The following is a 19812-nucleotide window of genomic DNA, read 5'->3' on the forward strand; positions in this document are numbered from 1 at the left end:
TTATTATTACTATGCAGCACACGTGTGTTTGCCCGTCGAGTGAAACTCGGAGGAAGAGGGATCACTCGGAAGGAGAGAAGAAGGGAGAGAATTATGGTGTCTGCCCTTTTTCGGGTGATGATGTTGACAGTTCTGCAGGTTTTGTCAGTGAGCAGGAGGTGCGAGCGAGCGAGCGAGCGAGTCGAGCGAGGCCGAGAATGAGAGAATTTTTTTTTGTGAGAGGGACAATCGAATCCTGAAGGACCCAGAGACTTCCAGTACGCATCCTGATGAGTTTGTGTACCTACCGCACTTGGCTTGTGCTCACTGAAGTGTGGGACCTCACGCATGGGCACCACACGTAAGTGACAGACCTGTTGGTTTAAAAACTCGGTTGATTATTATACTACTCCTATGGATCCAAGGGTAGGAAAGCCAAGTTAACTCATTTACATGACATTATTTTTTCCATGAAGCCAAGTTAACTCATCTATCAATTGGTACATTTTGGAGTGACTAAGAAGGATCCAGACTTACTTTTTCATTTTCATGTTTTAAACATGTTTAAATCGTGGTCAAACCTATGATTTGACCAAGATTCAAATGGGCATAAAAGTTCAAAAAAACCAAAAAAAATGAAAAACAAAAGCACGTCGTCTTCTTATGTCATATAGTAAGCATTCAAGGTGATAAACAAGGTCTGACATATTCAAACCACAAAAATCATGTATCTACCCCCTAACCCTAAACCCTGTCTTATGAAGTCAAGCACGATGAGAAGTTGTTTTGGGTTTCAAACATGGACGTTTCAAAAACCCTCCCAAAAGCTTCATTTTGGAGTGACTAAGAAGGATACAAGCTTACCTTTTCATTTTCATGTGTTAAACTTGTTTAAATCTTGGTCAAACCTAGAAATTTTAAAAAAAATGAAAAACCAAAGCGCATGGTCTTCTTATGTCATATAGTAAGGCATTCAAGTTGATAAACAAGGTCTAGACATATTTAAACTACACAAATCATGTATCTACCCCCTAAGAAGGATCCAGGCTTACCCTTTTCATTTTCATGTTTTAAACTTGTTCAAATCTTGGTCAAACTTATATTAGGATTTGACCAAGATTCAAATGGGCGTAAAAATACTTCGAAAAATCATGTATGTATCTACCCCGGCCTAACCCTAAACTCTATCTTACGAAGCCAAGCATGAAGAGAAGTGGTTTTGGGTTTCAAACATGGAAATTTTAAAAACCTCCCAAAAGCTTCATTTTAGAGTGACTAAGAAGGATCCATGCTTACCTTTTATTTTCATGTTTTAAACATGTTCAAATCTTGGTCAAACCGTTCGTACCTAGGATTTGACCAAGATTCAAATGGGCATAAAAATTCAAAAAAAATGAAAAACCAAAGCACATAGCCTTCTTATATATGTCATATAGTAAGGACTCAAGTTGATAAACAAAGTCTAGACATATTCAAACCAGAAAAATCATGTATCTACCCCTAACCCTAAACTTTGTCTTAATTATGAAGTCAAGCACGAAGAGAAGTCGTTTTGGGTTTCAAACATGGAAATTTCAAAAACCTCCCAATAGCTTCATTTTTGAGTGACTAAGAAGGATCCATGCTTACCTTTTATTTTCATGTTTGAAACATGTTCAAATCTTGGTCAAAAAAATGAAAACCAAAGCACATAGTATTCTTATGTCATATAGTAAGCATTCAAGTTGATAAACAAGGTCTAAACAAGGATACATGCTTCCCTTTTCATTTTCATGTTTTATACTTGTTTAAATCTTGGTCAAACCTAGGATTTGACAAAGATTCAAAATGTGCATCAAAATTCAAAAAAAAATTAGAAAAATTAAAAACCAAATTAAAGCACAAAGTTTTCTTATGCCATATAGTAAGCATTAAAGTTGATAAACAAGGTCTAGACACATATTCAAACAAGACAAATCATGTATCTACACCCCTAACCCCTAAACTCTATCTTATGAATGAAGTCAACAGCATGAAGAGAAGTGGGTTTGGGTTTCAAACATGGAAATTTCAAAAACCTCCCAAAAGCTTCATTTTAGATTGACTAATATAAGAAGGATCCATGCTTACCACCTTTTAATTTTCATATTTTAAACTTGTTTAAATCTGTGTCAAATTACACACCTATGATTTGACCAAAAGATTCAAATGGGCATAAAATTAAAAAAAAATCAGAAAAATGAAAAACAAAAGTATATAGTCTTCTTATGTCATATAGTAAGCATTCAAGTTGATAAACAAGGTTTGGACATATTCAAACCTAGGCAAATCATGTATCTACCCCCTAGCCCCTAAACTCTATCTTATGAAGTCAAGCATGAAGAGAAGTGGTTTTGGGTTTCAAACATGAAAATTTCAAGAACATCCCAAAAACTTCATTTTAGAGTGACTATAAGAAGGATACATGCTTCCCTTTTTCATTTTCATGTTTTATACTTGTTTAAATCTTGGTCAAACATAGGATTTGACAAAGATTCAAATGTGCATCAAAATAAAAAAAAATTAAAAAATTAAAACCAAAGCACATAGTATTCTCATGTCACATATAGTAACCATTCAAGTTGATAAACAAGGTCTAAACATATTCAAACAAGACAAATCATGTATCTACCCCCTAACCCTAAACTCTGTCTTATGAAGTCAAGCATGAAGAGAAGTGGTTTTGTGTTTCAAACATGGAAATTTCAAAAACCTCCCAAAAGCTTCATTTTAGAGTGACTAAGAAGGATACAAGCTTACTTTTCATTTTCATGTGTTAAACTTGTTTAAATCTTGGTCAACCCTAGCTAGGATTTGACCAAGAGATTCAAATGGGCATAAGAATTCAAAAAAAAAACCAAAGCGCATGGTCTTCTTATGTCATATAGTAAGACATTCGAGTTGATAAACAAGGTCTAGAAATAATTAAAACAGACGAATCTTCTATCTACCCCCTAACCATAAACTCTGTCTTGTAAAGTCAAGCATGAAGAGAAGTGGTTTTTCGTTTCAAACATGGAAATTTCAAAAACCTCCCAAAAGCTTCATTTTAGAGTGACTAAGAAAGATCCAGGCTTAGCCTTTTCATTTTCATGTTTTAAACTTGTTCAAATCTTGGTCAAACTTAGGATTTGACCAAGATTCAAATGGGCATAAAAATTCAAAAAATAAATGAAAAACCAAAGCACATATATAGCCTTCTTATGTCATATAGTAAGCACTCAAGTTGATAAACATGGTCTAGACATATTCAAACCAGAGAAATCGATCATATATCTACCCCTAACCCTAAACTTTGTCTTCTGAAGTGTCGATCAAGCACTAAGAGAAGTCGTTTTGGGTTTCAAACATGGAAATTTCAAAAACTTCCCAAAAGCTTCACTTTGGAGTGACTAAGAAGGATCGATGCATGCTTACCTTTTCATTTTCATGTTTTAAACTTGTTTAATTAAATCTTGGTTAAACCTAGGATTTGACCAAGATTAAATGGGCATAAAAATTCAGTAAAAATAGAAAAAATGAAAACCAAAGCACATATTATTCTTATGTCATATAGTAAGCATTCAAGTTGATGTGCCAACTAAATAATACTCCTGAACTTATAGTGAAGGGGATGCAAATCAAGATGTTTCGGGATATAAACTTGTAATGAGCAACACATAGAGGACAGTTAATGATGGAGCTTAGGATGGACCAGATACAGAATATAGTGGGATCACCTGTGAACTTGTATAAGAGGGAATGCAAACCAATATGTTCAGCTTTCCATATGTGAGCATCATGCCATGTCAGAGAAACAAGTCAACAATGCAGCTTTTGAAGAACAAGATGGCACGCAAAATTATTATCTAGTAGTATGACAAGTTTATTTGTACTACAGGCTAGATAGCAGAGTGATAGCATGCCAAACTAAGTCCTTACTTTGTTAGCTTACAGTGAACTAGATACAAAACAATGGCATCACCTGTAGTACATGGAATGCAAGCCAACATGTTCATGGAGGAAAAAATTGGCACAAACAACATAGTAGCAGGCCATAATTTTTGTAACAACGACTGAGCAAGATAAAGTTATGATGGCTAGATCTACAGAGCAGGGAATGTAAACCAAATATAGAAGTTACGATGCTAAAAGCTATAGAGCAGGAATGCGAACCAACATGTGCAATTACTTAAAATTGGCCATGAACTAAATAATAGCAGGATGTTACTATAATACCTATAATTTTTGTAACAACGACTGAGCAAGATAGAAGTTATGATGGCTACATCTACAGAGCAGGGAATGCAAACCAAAATGTTCAATCACTTAAAGTTAGCAATGAACTAGAAAATAGCAAGGTGTTGCAGTCATAGCTAGGAATGAACTAAAAGAGCTTCAGACAAACAAGCATCTGAACCCAGAACATGGCGCTAAAATAAGGGACTTACATTAGGAGAAGCACTCTGTGGGAGTCACAACAGATCTTCTTGGGGTTGATAGATCCGGTGATGAAGTACGCTACATGTGCTACTTGGGGTTGGAGAGACGACCATTACACTTCATGGTTACTCATCTCATCTGCAAAAACGTAACGGCGCATTGTTAGCACAAACAGGTTCCCCCAAGATTAAACAAGAACTTGCAGGCAAGCAATAGAAAAGCGACAGTAGAAGAGTTTAGATCATGCAAGGCGCCGGTGAAGCAGATCCGGTTCATGCACAGCGGTGTCGGTGAGCAAGATCCGATGCGGTGGAAGACGGATCCGGCGAAGCGGCTCAGCTGAAGCGACTGCGGTAGACTGCTGGATGAGCATATGGTTTCGAGGTACGGCGGGGATGATCCGGTCCGGTTGATGACGGCGTCGATGAAGCGGCTCCGGCAGGCAGCCAGATGACGAGGATCACGAGGGCTCGGGTAGGCCAGGGAAGTCTGGCGGGGATGTTCCGATGCGGTGGTCGTGGAGGTGGGAGAGAGGGACTTGGGAAGTTCCGGTGGGTGGTCTGAGGGAAATGAATTTTTTCTGGGAGGGTTTCCGGGCTAGGGAGGTGGTGATCCAAAAAATGACGGGCATACCCCCCCACCAACCGACCTTGCTGTCATCTCCGCAGGGGTAGAATGGGAATTTGGAAGCATGTGAAATTTTTGTATTTTGTGGGTGGAAAGTTTTGCCGCTATGAGATTTTGAATTTGGCTAAGGTCCAACTATAATGATAAAAAAATGTGAGACCGTACTAGTACCTCTGTTCAAGGCCGAGTGCAAAATCAAATCATCATCACATTAAATACCGGTTACTACCATGATCATCATCTATCTCTGAAATTGGCTCATCCGCTAGATCTTGCAAATTATAATGATAAAAAATTGTGAGACCGTACTTGTATTTCAGTTCAAGGCCGAGTGCAACATCAAAACATCATCACGTTGAAAATTTGTTACCATGATCATGATCTATCTCTGAAATTGGTGCATCCGTTGCAAAGTATAATGCTAAAATTTTGAGTGACCGTACTAGTACTTCTGTTCAAGCCCGAGTGCAACATCAAATCATCATCATGTTGAAAATTTGTTACCATGATCATGATCTATGTCTGAATTTGGCGCATCTGCTAAATGTTGCAAAGTATAATGATTAAAAAAATTGTGAGACCGTACTAGTACTTATGTTCAAGGTCGAGTGCAACATCAAATCATCATCACGTTGACGATTTTTTCGGTTACCATGATCATTATCTATCTATAAGAGCATCTCCACCGGCACAGCATTCTCTATTTGGGGACGCTGCTCCCTAATACGTCTCCGACGTATCGATAATTTCTTATGTTCCATGCCACATTATTGATGTTATCTACATGTTTTATGCACACTTTATGTCATATTCGTGCATTTTCTGGAACTAACCTATTAACAAGATGCCGAAGTGCCAGTTGCTGTTTTCTGCTGTTTTTGGTTTCAGAAATCCTAGTAACGAAATATTCTCGGAATTGGACGAAATCAACGCCCAGTGTCCTATTTTGCCACGAAGCTTCCAGAAGACCGAAGAGGAGACGAAGTGGGGCCATGAGGCGCCCACACCCTAGGGCGGCGCGGCCTGCCCCTTGGCTGCGCCGACCTGTAGTGTGGGGCCCTCGTGTGGCCCCCTGACCTGCCCTTCCGCCTACTTAAAGCCTCCGTCGCGAAACCCCCAGTACCGAGAGCCACGATACGGAAAACCTTACTGAGACGCCACCGCCACCGATCCCATCTCGGGGGATCCAGGAGATCGCCTCTGGCACCCTGCCGGAGAGGGGATTCATCTCCCGGAGGACTCTACGCCGCCATGGTCGCCTCCGGAGTGATGAGTGAGTAGTCTACCCCTGGACTATGGGTCCATAGCAGTAGCTAGATGGTTGTCTTCTCCCCATTGTGCTTCATTGTCGGATCTTGTGAGCTGCCTAACATGATCAAGATCATCTATCTGTAATTCTATATGTTGCGTTTGTTGGGATCCGATGAATAGAGAATACTTGTTATGTTGATTATCAAAGTTATGTCTATGTGTTGTTTATGATCTTGCATGCTCTCCGTTACTAGTAGATGCTCTGGCCAAGTAGATGCTTGTAACTCCAAGAGGGAGTATTTATGCTCGATAGTGGGTTCATGCCTCCATTGATATCTGGGACGGTGAAAGAAAGATATAAGTTTGTTGATGTTCTGTTGCAACTAGTGATAAAACATTGTTGCTATGTTGAAGGATGTAGTTAATGATTACATTACGCGCAATACTTAATGCAATTGTCTCGTTGTTAGCAACTTAATGCGGAGGGGGTTCGGATGATAACTTTGAAGGTGGACTTTTTAGGCATAGATGCATGCTGGATGGCGGTCTATGTACTTTGTCGTAATGCCCAATTAAATCTCACTATACTTATCATAATATGTATGTGCATGGTCATGCCCTCTTTATTTGTCAATTGCCCAACTGTAATTTGTTCACCCAACATGCTGTTTATCTTATGGGAGAGACACCTCTAGTGAACTGTGGACCCCGGTCCAATTCTCTATACTGAAATACAATCTACTGCAATACTGTTCTACTATTTTCTGCAAACAATCATCTTCCACACAATACGGTTAATCCTTTGTTACAGCAAGCCGGTGAGATTGACAACCTCACTGTTTCGTTGGGGCAAAGTACTTTGGTTGTGTTGTGCAGGTTCCACGTTGGCGCCGGAATCCCTGGTGTTGCGCCGCACTACATCCCGCCGCCATCAACCTTCAACGTGCTTCTTGGCTCCTCCTGGTTCGATAAACCTTGGTTTCTTTCTGAGGGAAAACTTGCTGCTGTGCGCATCATACCTTCCTCTTGGGGTTCCCAACGAACGTGTGAGTTACACGCCATCAAGCTCTTTTTTTGGCGCCGTTGCCGGGGAGATCAAGACACGCTGCAAGGGGAGTCTCCACTTCCCAATCTCTTTACTTTGTTTTTGTCTTGCTTAGTTTTATTTACTACTTTGTTTGCTGCACTAAATCAAAATACAAAAAAAAATTAGTTGCTAGTTTTACTTTATTTGCTATCTTGTTTGCTATATCAAAAACACAAAAAAATTAGTTACTTGCATTTACTTTATCTAGTTTGCTTTATTTACTGTTGCTAAAATGGCCAACCCTGAAAATACTAAGTTGTGTGACTTCACAACCACAAATAATAATGATTTCTTATGCACACCTATTGCTCCACCTGCTACTACAGCAGAATTCTTTGAAATTAAACACCTTTCTTGAATCTTGTTATGCGAGAGCAATTTTCTCGTGTTAGTTCGATGATCTTGCTGCCCATCTTAATAATTTTGTTGAATTGTGTGAAATGCAAAAGTATAAGGATGTAGATGGTGACATTATAAAATTAAAATTGTTCCCTTTCTCATTAAGAGGAAGAGCTAAAGATTGGTTGCTATCTCTGCCTAAGAATAGTATTGATTCATGGACTAAATGCAAGGATGCTTTTATTGGTAGATATTATCCCCCTGCTAAAATTATATCTTTGAGGAGTAGCATAATGAATTTTAAACAATTAGATACTGAACATGTTGCTCAAGCTTGGGAAAGAATGAAATCTCTGGTTAAAAATTGCCCAACCCATGGACTGACTACTTGGATGATCATCCAAACCTTCTATGCAGGACTAAAATTTTTTTCGCGGAATTTATTGGATTCAGCTGCTGGAGGTACCTTTATGTCCATCACTCTTGGTGAAGCAACAAAGCTTCTTGATAATATGATGATCAAGTACTCTGAATGGCACACGGAAAGAGCTCCACAAGGTAAGAAGGTAAATTCTGTCGAAGAAACCTCTTCCTTGAGTGATAAGATTGATGCTATTATGTCTATGCTTATGAATGGTAGGCCTAATGTTAATTCTAATAATGTTCCGTTAGCGTCATTGGTTGCTCAAAAAGAATATGTTGATGTGAATTTCATTAAAAATAACAATCACAATGATTCTAGGCCATATCCTGCTAATGGTAACTCTTATGGTAGATATGTTTCACCTAATGAAGAAAAGATGCTAGAAATTGAAAGATCCACCAAGAGCTTTATGCAATCACAATATGAGCAAAATAAATTGTTTACTAAAACTATGAATGAGCAATCTACCTTGTTGAAGAATATAGGGAATCAACTTGAAAATCTGAATAGGGAGATCTCGGGGTTGCAAACTAAACTTGCTAATGCTGAAAACCGAATCTCATACATGTCTGCATCACAATCTTCTTTAATTAATAAAATGGCTGCTAAACCTGAGGATTTAGATGACAAAATTACTACTATAGCAAATGCCATCCAAGTTAGAATTAATGAGAATATAAGATTAATGGCTGAACTGCGTGCTAGGTGGGATAGAGAAGAAAATGAAAAACTAGCTAAAGAAAAGAATGTAGCTAAAGTTTGGACTATTACCACCACTAGTAATGCTAATGCTACACATGTTGCTGCACCTCCTACTATTAATAATAAAAGAATTGGTGTTAGCAATGTTTCCACTTCTAATGCAAAGCGCGAGAAATTGCCTGAAACTGCTAGAACTGCTGAAACTGCCTGTGATAAAGCTGCTGAAATTTTTTCCAACATTGGGGATGATGATCCCATTGATTTAGATTATAATGGTTTGAATTTTGATGATTTCCACATCTCTGAAGTTATAAAGTTCTTGCAAAAACTTGCTAAAAGTCCTAATGCTAGTGCTATAAATTTGGCTTTCACGCAACATATTACAAATGCTCTCATAAAAGCTAGAGAAGAGAAACTAGAGCGCGAAGCCTCTATTCCTAAAAAGCTAGAGGATGGTTGGGAGCCCATCATTAAGATGAAGGTTAAAGATTTTGATTGTAATGCTTTATGTGATCTTGGTGCAAGTATTTCTGTTATGCCTAAGAAAATTTATAATATGCTTGACTTGCCACCGCTGAAAAATTGTTATTTGGATGTTAATCTTGCTGATCATTCTACAAAGAAACCTTTGGGGAAAGTTGATAATGTTCGCATTACCGTTAACAATGACCTTGTCCCCGATGATTTTGTTGTCTTGGATATTGAATGCAATGCATCTTGTCCCATTATACTGGGAAGACCTTTTCTTCGAACTGTTGGTGCTATCATTGATATGAAGGAAGGTAATATAAAATATCAATTTCCTCTCAAGAAAGGTATGGAACACTTCCCTAGAAAGAGAATGAAGTTACCTTTTGATTCTATTATTAGAACAAATTATGATGTTGACACTTCGTCTCTTGATAATACTTGATACACACTTTCTGCGCCTAGCTGAAAGGCGTTAAAGAAAAGCGCTTATGGGAGACAACCCATGGTTTTTACCTACAGTACTTTGTTTTTATTTTGTGTCTTGGAAGTTGTTTACTACTGTAGCAACCTCTCCTTATCTTAGTTTAGTGTTTTGTTGTGCCAAGTAAAGTCGTTGATAGTAAAGTTCATACTAGATTTGGATTACTGCGCAGTTTCATATTTCTTTGCTATCACGAATTCCGACCTACCTCTCTGTAGGTAGCTCAGAAAAATATGCCAATTTACGTGCGTGATCCTCAGATATGTACGCAACTTTCATTCAATTTGAGCATTTTCATTTGAGCAAGTCTGGTGCCTCGATAAAATTCGTCAATACGAACTGTTCTGTTTTGACAGATTCTGCCTTTTATTTCGCATTGCCTCTTTTGCTATGTTGGATGAATTTCTTTGATCCACTAATGTCCAGTAGCTTTATGCAATGTCCAGAAGTGTTAAGAATGATTGTGTCATGTCTGAACATGTTAATTTTTATTGTCGCTAACCCTCTAATGAGTTGTTCTAAGTTTGGTGTGGAGGAAGTTTTCAAGGATCAAGAGAGGAGTATGATGCAACATGATCAAGGAGAGTGAAAGCTCTAAGCTTGGGGATGCCCCGGTGGTTCACCCCTGCATATTCTAAGAAGACTCAAGCGTCTAAGCTTGGGGATGCCCAAGGCATCCCCTTCTTCATCGACAACATTATCAGGTTCCTCCCCTGAAACTATATTTTTATTCCATCACATCTTATGTGCTTTGCTTGGAGCGTCGGTTTGTTTTTGTTTTTGTTTTGTTTGAATAAAATGGATCCTAGCATTCACTTTATGGGAGAGAGACACGCTCCGCTGTAGCATATGGACAAGTATGTCCTTAGTTTCTACTCATAGTATTCATGGCGAAGTTTCTTCTTCGTTAAATTGTTATATGGTTGGAATTGGAAAATGATACATGTAGTAATTTGCTATAATGTCTTGGGTAATGTGATACTTGGCAATTGTTGTGCTCATGTTTAAGCTCTTGCATCATATGCTTTGCACCCATTAATGAAGAAATACATAGAGCATGCTAAAATTTGGTTTGCATATTTGGTTTCTCTAAGGTCTAGATAATATCTAGTATTGAGTTTGAACAACAAGGAAGACGGTGTAGAGTCTTATAATGTTTACAATATGTCTTTTATGTGAGTTTTGCTGCGCCGTTCATCCTTGTGTTTGTTTCAAATAAGCCTTGCTAGCCTAAACCTTGTATCGAGAGGGAATACTTCTCATGCATCCAAAATCCTTGAGCCAACCACTATGCCATTTGTGTCCACCATACCTACCTACTACATGGTATTTTCCGCCATTCCAAAGTAAATTGCTTGAGTGCTACCTTTAAAATTCCATCATTCACCTTTGCAATATATAGCTCATGGGACAAATAGCTTAAAAACTATTGTGGTATTGAATATGTACTTATGCACTTTATCTCTTATTAAGTTGCTTGTTGTGCGATAACCATGTTCACTGGGGATGCCATCAACTACTCTTTGTTGAATTTCATGTGAGTTGCTATGCATGTTCGTCTTGTCTGAAGTAAGAGCGATCTACCACCTTATGGTTAAGCATGCATATTGTTAGAGAAGAACATTGGGCCGCTAACTAAAGCCATGATCCATGGTGGAAGTTTCAGTTTTGGACATATATCCTCAATCTCATATGAGAAAATTATTAATTGTTGTTACATGCTTATGCATAAAAGAGGAGTCCATTATCTGTTGTCTATGTTGTCCCGGTATGGATGTCTAAGTTGAGAATAATCAATAGCGAGAAATCCAATGCGAGCTTTCTCCTTAGACCTTTGTACAGGCGGCATAGAGGTACCCCTTTGTGACACTTGGTTAAAACATGTGCATTGTGATGATCCGGTAGTCCAAGCTAATTAGGACAAGGTGCGGGCACTATTAGTATACTATGCATGAGGCTTGCAACTTGTAAGATATAATTTACATGATACATATGCTTTATTACTACCGTTGACAAAATTGTTTCATGTTTTCAAAATCAAAGCTCTAGCACAAATATAGCAATCGATGCTTTTCCTCTACGAGGACCATTCTTTTACTTTCATTGTTGAGTCAGTTCACCTATTTCTCTCCACCTCAAGAAGCAAACACTTGTGTGAACTGTGCATTGATTCCTACATACTTGCTTATTGCACTTATTATATTACTCTATGTTGACAATATCTATGAGATATACATGTTATAAGTTGAAAGCAACCGCTGAAACTTAATCTTCCTTTGTGTTGCTTCAATGCCTTTACTTTGAATTATTGCTTTATGAGTTAACTCTTATGCAAGACTTATTGATGCTTGTCTTGAAGTGCTATTCATGAAAAGTCTTTGCTTTATGATTCACTTGTTTACTCATGTCATATACATTGTTTTGATCGCTGCATTCACTACATATGCTTTACAAATAGTATGATCAAGGTTATGATGGCATGTCACTCCAGAAATTATCTGTGTTATCGTTTTACCTGCTCGGGACGAGCAGAACTAAGCTTGGGGATGCTGATACGTCTCCGACGTATCGATAATTTCTTATGTTCCATGCCCAATTATTGATGTTATCTACATGTTTTATGCACACTTTATGTCATATTCGTGCATTTTCTGGAACTAACCTATTAACAAGATGCCGAAGTGCCGCTGTCTGTTTTCTGCTGTTTTTGGTTTCAGAAATCCTAGTAACGAAATATTCTCGGAATTGGACGAAATCAACGCCCAGGGTCCTATTTTGCCACGAAGCTTCCAGAAGACCGAAGAGGAGACGAAGTGGGGCCACGAGGCGCCCACACCCTAGGGCGGCGCGGCCTGCCCCTTGGCCGCGCCGACCTGTAGTGTGGGGCCCTCGTGTGGCCCCCTGACCTGCCCTTCCGCCTACTTAAAGCCTCCGTCGCGAAACCCCCAGTACCGAGAGCCACGATACGGAAAACCTTACTGAGACGCCGCCGCCGCCGATCCCATCTCGGGGGATCCAGGAGATCGCCTCCGGCACCCTGCCGGAGAGGGGATTCATCTCCCGGAGGACTCTACGCCGCCATGGTCGCCTCCGGAGTGATGAGTGAGTAGTCTACCCCTGGACTATGGGTCCATAGCAGTAGCTAGATGGTTGTCTTCTCCCCATTGTGCTTCATTGTCGGATCTTGTGAGCTGCCTAACATGATCAAGATCATCTATCTGTAATTCTATATGTTGCGTTTGTTGGGATCCGATGAATAGAGAATACTTGTTATGTTGATTATCAAAGTTATGTCTATGTGTTGTTTATGATCTTGCATGCTCTCCGTTACTAGTAGATGCTTGTAACTCCAAGAGGGAGTATTTATGCTCGATAGTGGGTTCATGCCTCCATTGATATCTGGGACAGTGACAGAAAGTTCTAAGGTTGTGGATGTGCTGTTGCCACTAGGGATAAAACATTGGTGCTATGTTCAAGGATGTAGTTACTGATTACATTACGCGCAATACTTAATGCAATTGTCTGTTGTTAGCACCTTAATACTGGAGGGGGTTCGGATGATAACCTGAAGGTGGACTTTTTAGGCATAGATGCATGCTGGATGGCGGTCTATGTACTTTGTCGTAATGCCCAATTAAATCTCACTATACTTATCATAATATGTATGTGCATGGTCATGCCCTCTTTATTTGTCAATTGCCCAACTGTAATTTGTTCACCCAACATGCTGTTTATCTTATGGGAGAGACACCTCTAGTGAACTGTGGACCCCGGTCCAATTCTCTATACTGAAATACAATCTCTTGCAATCTTGTTCTCTTGTTTTCTGCAAACAATCATCTTCCACACAATACGATTAATCCTTTGTTACAGCAAGCCGGTGAGATTGACAACCTCACTGTTTCGTTGGGGCAAAGTACTTTGGTTGTGTTGTGCAGGTTCCACGTTGGCGCCGGAATCCCTGGTGTTGCGCCGCACTACATCCCGCCACCATCAACCTTCAACGTGCTTCTTGGCTCCTCCTGGTTCGATAAACCTTGGTTTCTTTCTGAGGGAAAACTTGCTGCTGTGCGCATCATACCTTCCTCTTGGGGTTCCCAACGAACGTGTGAGTTACACGCCATCACTCCCACACCGGCGGCCCCAAAACGGCAGCCCCGATAGATTTTAAAATTTAAATTGACATCTAAAAACCCAAATTCATACGAAATTTATACCAAAGTAGCTCGAATTTAAACATAACTAAACATAAACTTAATCCTGGTCTACTGGCCGTCGGTAGGGGCGCTCGATGGCCCTGCCTCGTCGTTGTTCTTCGCCATTGCCGCCTGCTTCCGTGCCCGCTTCTCCTCCGTTGCTTCGCGCATCTGGCGGTGGAGCATGGCGGCCGGCGTCGCAGGGGCTTGCCGGCGGCGCTGTCCCCGCGCTTCCAGCCTTTGCCGAGAAGCTTCGATCTCTGCGCGCCTCGCCTGCTGGCGAGCGAACGCGTCGTAGTGGCGATGAGCGTTGAGCTCTGCGAGCTTCTGTCGCTCCGCCTCCATGAGGCGGCGTCCCGCCTCCTCCGTGGCCGCTCGCTGGCGCGATATCTCGAGGACGTGCTCGAGGTTCGTGTCGTTGACGAACTCGCGCTCCTCCTCCCTCAACCGCTGGTATCGTTGTGCGTTCAGCGACGTGAGGATCGCCGCCTGCTCCGGGTCGGCGGGGGCCTGCGGTGGCTCGCCCGACTGCGCTGCCTCCTCCGCCACCTCTGCTTCCGCTTCTGCTACGTAGACATCGTGCCACGCCTCGAACCGTGGGCCCTCGTCCTCGTCGGAGCTGTGCTCGTTGTCGGCCTGCGGCTGCGGTGGTGCTGGAGGCAGCGCGCGGCCGTTGAGGCCAACCATCGAGTAGGTGGTCTTCAGATGGCGGGCATCTTGATGTGGAGAGTAGAGAATGGAGCGGCGGTGGTGGACGGCGTACGTCCTATCTAGCGGTAGTAACTGCCCACATTTAAGGCGACTGGACGCCGCATGGCCAGTCGCTGCCCTCGTGGCCAGTCGCTGCCTCGGTTTCCGCGCCATTAGGGCATGTACATTGATTTGGACGGATGTTGTCTGTAATACTACTCCATGTCATCTACGGAGTATAGACAATGCTATAGACAGTGTATACAATAGTCTATCTGTAAGTTATCTAGTATTTTTGGTCATAGCTATATATGAGTATAAGTTATAGACACCCTTCATACAACAACAAAAATGGTGTCTGTAAGCTGTCTGTAAGAAGCCTACAGACTGTCTGTAACTTTAGACCATGCACTATGTGTATCAAAAGCGAACCAAAACATCCATTGAATCGGTTCCGCACATAACAGAGCATCGATGCATAGGTTCTGACAGGAAAAGCGAACCAACAATTTGGTTCGACTCATCTGTGATGGAAATTGATAATTTAATGTGCATGGCTTGGTGAAGTGGGCCACTTGCTTTAGGATAAGTAAAATATGCATGTCATATTTCTGCTGGGTCCCACTTGTACTGCTTGATCCGGTTTCTTTGAATCAGCACCACATAGTCCTTCTCTCTCCTCATTCTTTTTCCTCCACATCACCAAAATCACATACGAGTACTATAACTACCTCTTACATGACCTTAAACGCCGACGACCAACCTTTCCGCGTCGCAACCGATGCGAACCGTCGCGTCCTCTCGCGGACAAGGCGCCCCCACCAGAGAAAACCGTCGTTCCGCAAAGGCAACCGGGGTGCCCGATTCGCGCCCTTGTCAAAGGGGCCGGCATGGGATGCCGGCGATTCTATTGGGCTCGACAAATGACCGGCGCCCTTTGGAGCGCACCGGTGCGAGCCCTAAATCTACGCAGGCCCCCAAATCGCTATCGGGGCCGCCGGTGGAGATGCACTGAATTTGGGGCATCCGCTAAATCTTGCAAAGTATAATGATAAAAAATTGTGAGACCATACTAGTAGTTCTATTTAAGGCCGAGTGCAAGATCAAATAATCATTACATTGAAAATTTGTTACAATGATTGCAAACTATAGCAATAACAGGAAAAAAGCTCAAGATCAAATAATCATTACATTGAAAATTTGTTACAATTATTGCAAACTATAGCAATAACAGGAAAAAAGCTCAAGTGTTACAATAACAGGAAAAATTCTCAAATACCACAACAAGTCGAAATAACTCAAATGATACAAGCCATACAAATGGCATCATCGGCAAAACTGCATTTCTTTTAGGTAGAATTCATCGGAGTGCAAGTAACAGCTGGCTTTCCATTAGATCTGCAGAGTAGATTATTAAGGATCTGCTCAATCCAAGCTTGCCTATTTTTCAATTCATGTATCTCATTGACTGTTATGTCGATTTTTGAATCTCTTTCATCTCTTTGCTGCTGCATTATATCAATTGATTCGTGTGCAAAGGCAGCGATTGTTTTATTTGGAATGGCTGGGACGAGTAGATATCATCTCGACTATCGGATGAATTGGCATTGTCATGTTTGTCTTTGTGGAACGACCTGGACACTTGATGTACATGCCCTGCCATCTGCCTTCCTTGCTCTATTCAGGGGCTGAAAACACAAGACAGTGCAGATTCTGAGAACCATACAATTTGAGAAAACAACCATATTAGTTGTCACAGATTTTTGCAAAGCATCAAAACAGATGGCAGATTTTCACAAAGCATAAGGCATAATATAACAAAGCAAGCTATCAACCCCATTGCAACAGGCAGAGCAACCGGATGGCAAATATGAACAAAATAAATCAAGTAACTAGACAGTCTGTGCCTAATAAAATAAGCCAGGAAACTGCATAACAGAAGTCTGTCAATTAAAATTGACACTTGGAAGGGGTGCTTCAGATCCCTTAAGTTCCACAAAAGTGGTCATGTGGACAAAACTAGCCAGACATTGTGCAGTTGGAGAATCTCCAACCCCCTAAATTTCATTATTTTCATCATCGGCCAGCCATGGGAATGCCTCAGATAAACGAGAAATATATCCATTTGGTGCCAAATATAAACGAGCAGGACCAATTAAGACAGATTAGACAGCAACCATTCTGGGATTCATATAAACTGACATATTATTTCAATGTTTAACCCATGAGCCCAATATAAGGGAAGGAGAAACAAACAAATGAACCATTTTGTGCCTAAAAATAAAAGATGGGTCAGCCAAAAAGAAACAACATATCTTATTTATGATACCCACTGAAGGTGGATTTCCTACTACAGAAGGTGGCATTGGATTAATCAACAGTGAAATCAGAAAAAAAATCTTACAAAAAACAAATATGCTCATTATATCCCACAACAAGCATGCCAGAAAGTGCCAAGGTTTATATGTTTTAATCATCAGTCAACTCAATGAATCAAGGACTAATAACCAATTGAATCATCATCTGACTCATATTCACCAAGCAAAACATTCTTATCATGTATGGATGAAATCCAGAAGACATAACGGTATGAGGAAGTGCAAGAGCAATCAAACATTATGTGGCTGGAATAAAATTCTAGATCATTTAAGTTAAGCAGAACAATTAAATTGGTTTAATCATGATCAAACAAAAAAAAGATTAGACAGGCAATAGAACAAGTTTGAGAAGCTAGCAGGAAAAAGAACGAAGACGTGCAGTCATATAAATAGCATGATTTGTTTCAAACCAGTTATCCTATCTACACTACAAGAAAAGTTCTGATAGACAACATCTCAAAATCGTCCGCTAAGGGGTATTTTTCGTCGCCTATGGGCCTAACCCGATGATATGGGTTCTGTTGTGGAAACTACGTCAGGCAAAGTCCTACGATGATTTTTTCGGTCCGTCGCGCTTGGGCGCCCTTCCTCCACGGAAAATCGGACCGTTGCCCAAGTGTTTCCGGGAGCCCGTTGACTGCTGACGTCATGCAAACTGACATGTGGCAGACGCCGTTAACTGGCAGTTAACGGCGTTAACCGGCTGAAACCCCGTGGTAGATGGCCGGCCCATTAAGTTTGCGGGACTTAGTTTGACCGGTCAACTATATAGCTGGGCTGGTCAATTAGTTACGTGGGCCGGGCCTAACCTCTAAGGTTGACTGGTCAAAACTTTAATGGGCCGGCCCACTAAGTATGTGGGCCGGGCCGAATGCACTCGTTTGACCGGTCAACAGGCAAAAGGGCCGGCCCACAAGACATGTGGGACCCACTTTCCGGGTATCGGGCCGGCCCATTTACAAAGTGGGGTCCACATTAAAGCAACTGGGCTGGCCCAAGAAGTTATTGGGCCAGCCCAATTAGCATGTGGGTCCCACTTTCCTGCTATCGGGCCGGCCCATTTAGTACGTGGGGTCCACATTTGATCAAATGGGCTGGCCCAACAAGCCAGTGGGCCGGGCCAAAAGCACCGGTGGGTCCCACTTTCCTGTTAAAGGGCCAGCCCATTTAGTATGTGGGGTCCACCATATAGCAAGTGGGCCGGCCCAACAAGATAGTGGGCCGGGCCAAAAACACAGGTGGGTCCCACTTTCCAATTAAAAGACTGGCCCATTTAGTATGTGGGGTCCACCATATAGCAAGCGGGCCGGCCCAACAAGATAGTGGGCCGGGCCAAAACACTGGTGGGTCCCACTTTCCTGTTAAAGGGCCGGCCCATTTAGTATGTGGGGTCCACCATATAGCCAGTGGGCCGGCCCAACATGCTAGTGGGCCGGGCCAAAAACACAGGTGGGTCCCACTTTCCTGTTAAAGGGCCGGCCCATTTAGTATGTGGGGTCCACCATATAGCAAGTGGGCCGGCCCAACAAGATAGTGGGCCGGGCCAAAAACACAGGTGGGTCCCACTTTCGTCTTAAAGGGCCGGCCCATTTAGTATGTGGGGGCCACCACAAAAGCAATTGGGCTGGCCCAACTAGTTAGTGGGCCGGCCCAGTAGTGGGTGGGGTCCACCTTAAAGCAAGTGGGCCGGCCCAATAAAAGTGTGGGGTCCACAGTAAATCAAGTGGGCTGGCCCAATAAGTAAGTGGGCCAGCCCGTTTAGTTGCTGTATATATGCCGGCGTAATAGGCGCTTTAGGATTTTGCGGGCCGGCACATATGTGATTTCGCTTAATTGGGCCGTTTAAGGGATGGGAATTCGTGATTTAGCTACTGAGAATATTTACGCAGCATTGATTTAAATCGATAGCCTCACTTACCACAAGCACCAAAGAAAAAAATGCGCGAAAGAACTATAAAAACTAACTAAATATTACATCAGCTGCAAGGCATTGAAAAAATATTACAGAACCCAGAGAAATTGAATGGTAATTAAACCTAGCAATACAATGAAGGGATCCGGCAAATCTTTTAAGTTGTCCATGCAGCACCTATATCTGAAACAAAGACATTACAAGTTAAGACAGCAACAATGGAAAGGCAAAGACACTACAATATTGTTTGCCAAAGAATTTGGAACTCATCATTTCGTCGTTATAACAAGAACATTGTAATGCGCACAATAAGCAAACAAAGAGTGCATGCCGCATACCAACAGCCAATATAACAGAGCATGTTAGAATGAAACAGCAGACTTACTCATCGCCGAGTCCCATGCAAACCAACATGTTCAGGGAGTACAAAATTGGCATGAACAACATAGTAGCAGGCTATAAATTTTGTAACAACGACTGAGCAAGATGAAGTTATGATGGCTACATCTACAGAGCAGGGAATGTAAACCAAAAATAGAAGTTACGATGGCAAAAGCTAAAGAGGAGGGAATGTGAACCAACATGTGCCAAGTGCAATTACTTCATTTTGGCCGTGAACTAAATAATACTCCTGAACTTATAGTGAAGGGGATGCAAATCAAGATGTTTCGGGATATAAACTTGTAATGAGCAACACATAGAGGATAGTTAATGCTGGAGCTTAGGATGGACCAGCTACAGAATATAGTGGGATCACCTGTGAACTTGTATAAGAGGGAATGCAAACCAATATGTTCAGCTTTCCATATGTGAGCGTCATGCCAAGTCAGAGAAA

Source organism: Lolium perenne, chromosome 3 (genome assembly GCF_019359855.2).
Source record: "Lolium perenne isolate Kyuss_39 chromosome 3, Kyuss_2.0, whole genome shotgun sequence".
Lineage (NCBI taxonomy): Eukaryota > Viridiplantae > Streptophyta > Magnoliopsida > Poales > Poaceae > Lolium > Lolium perenne.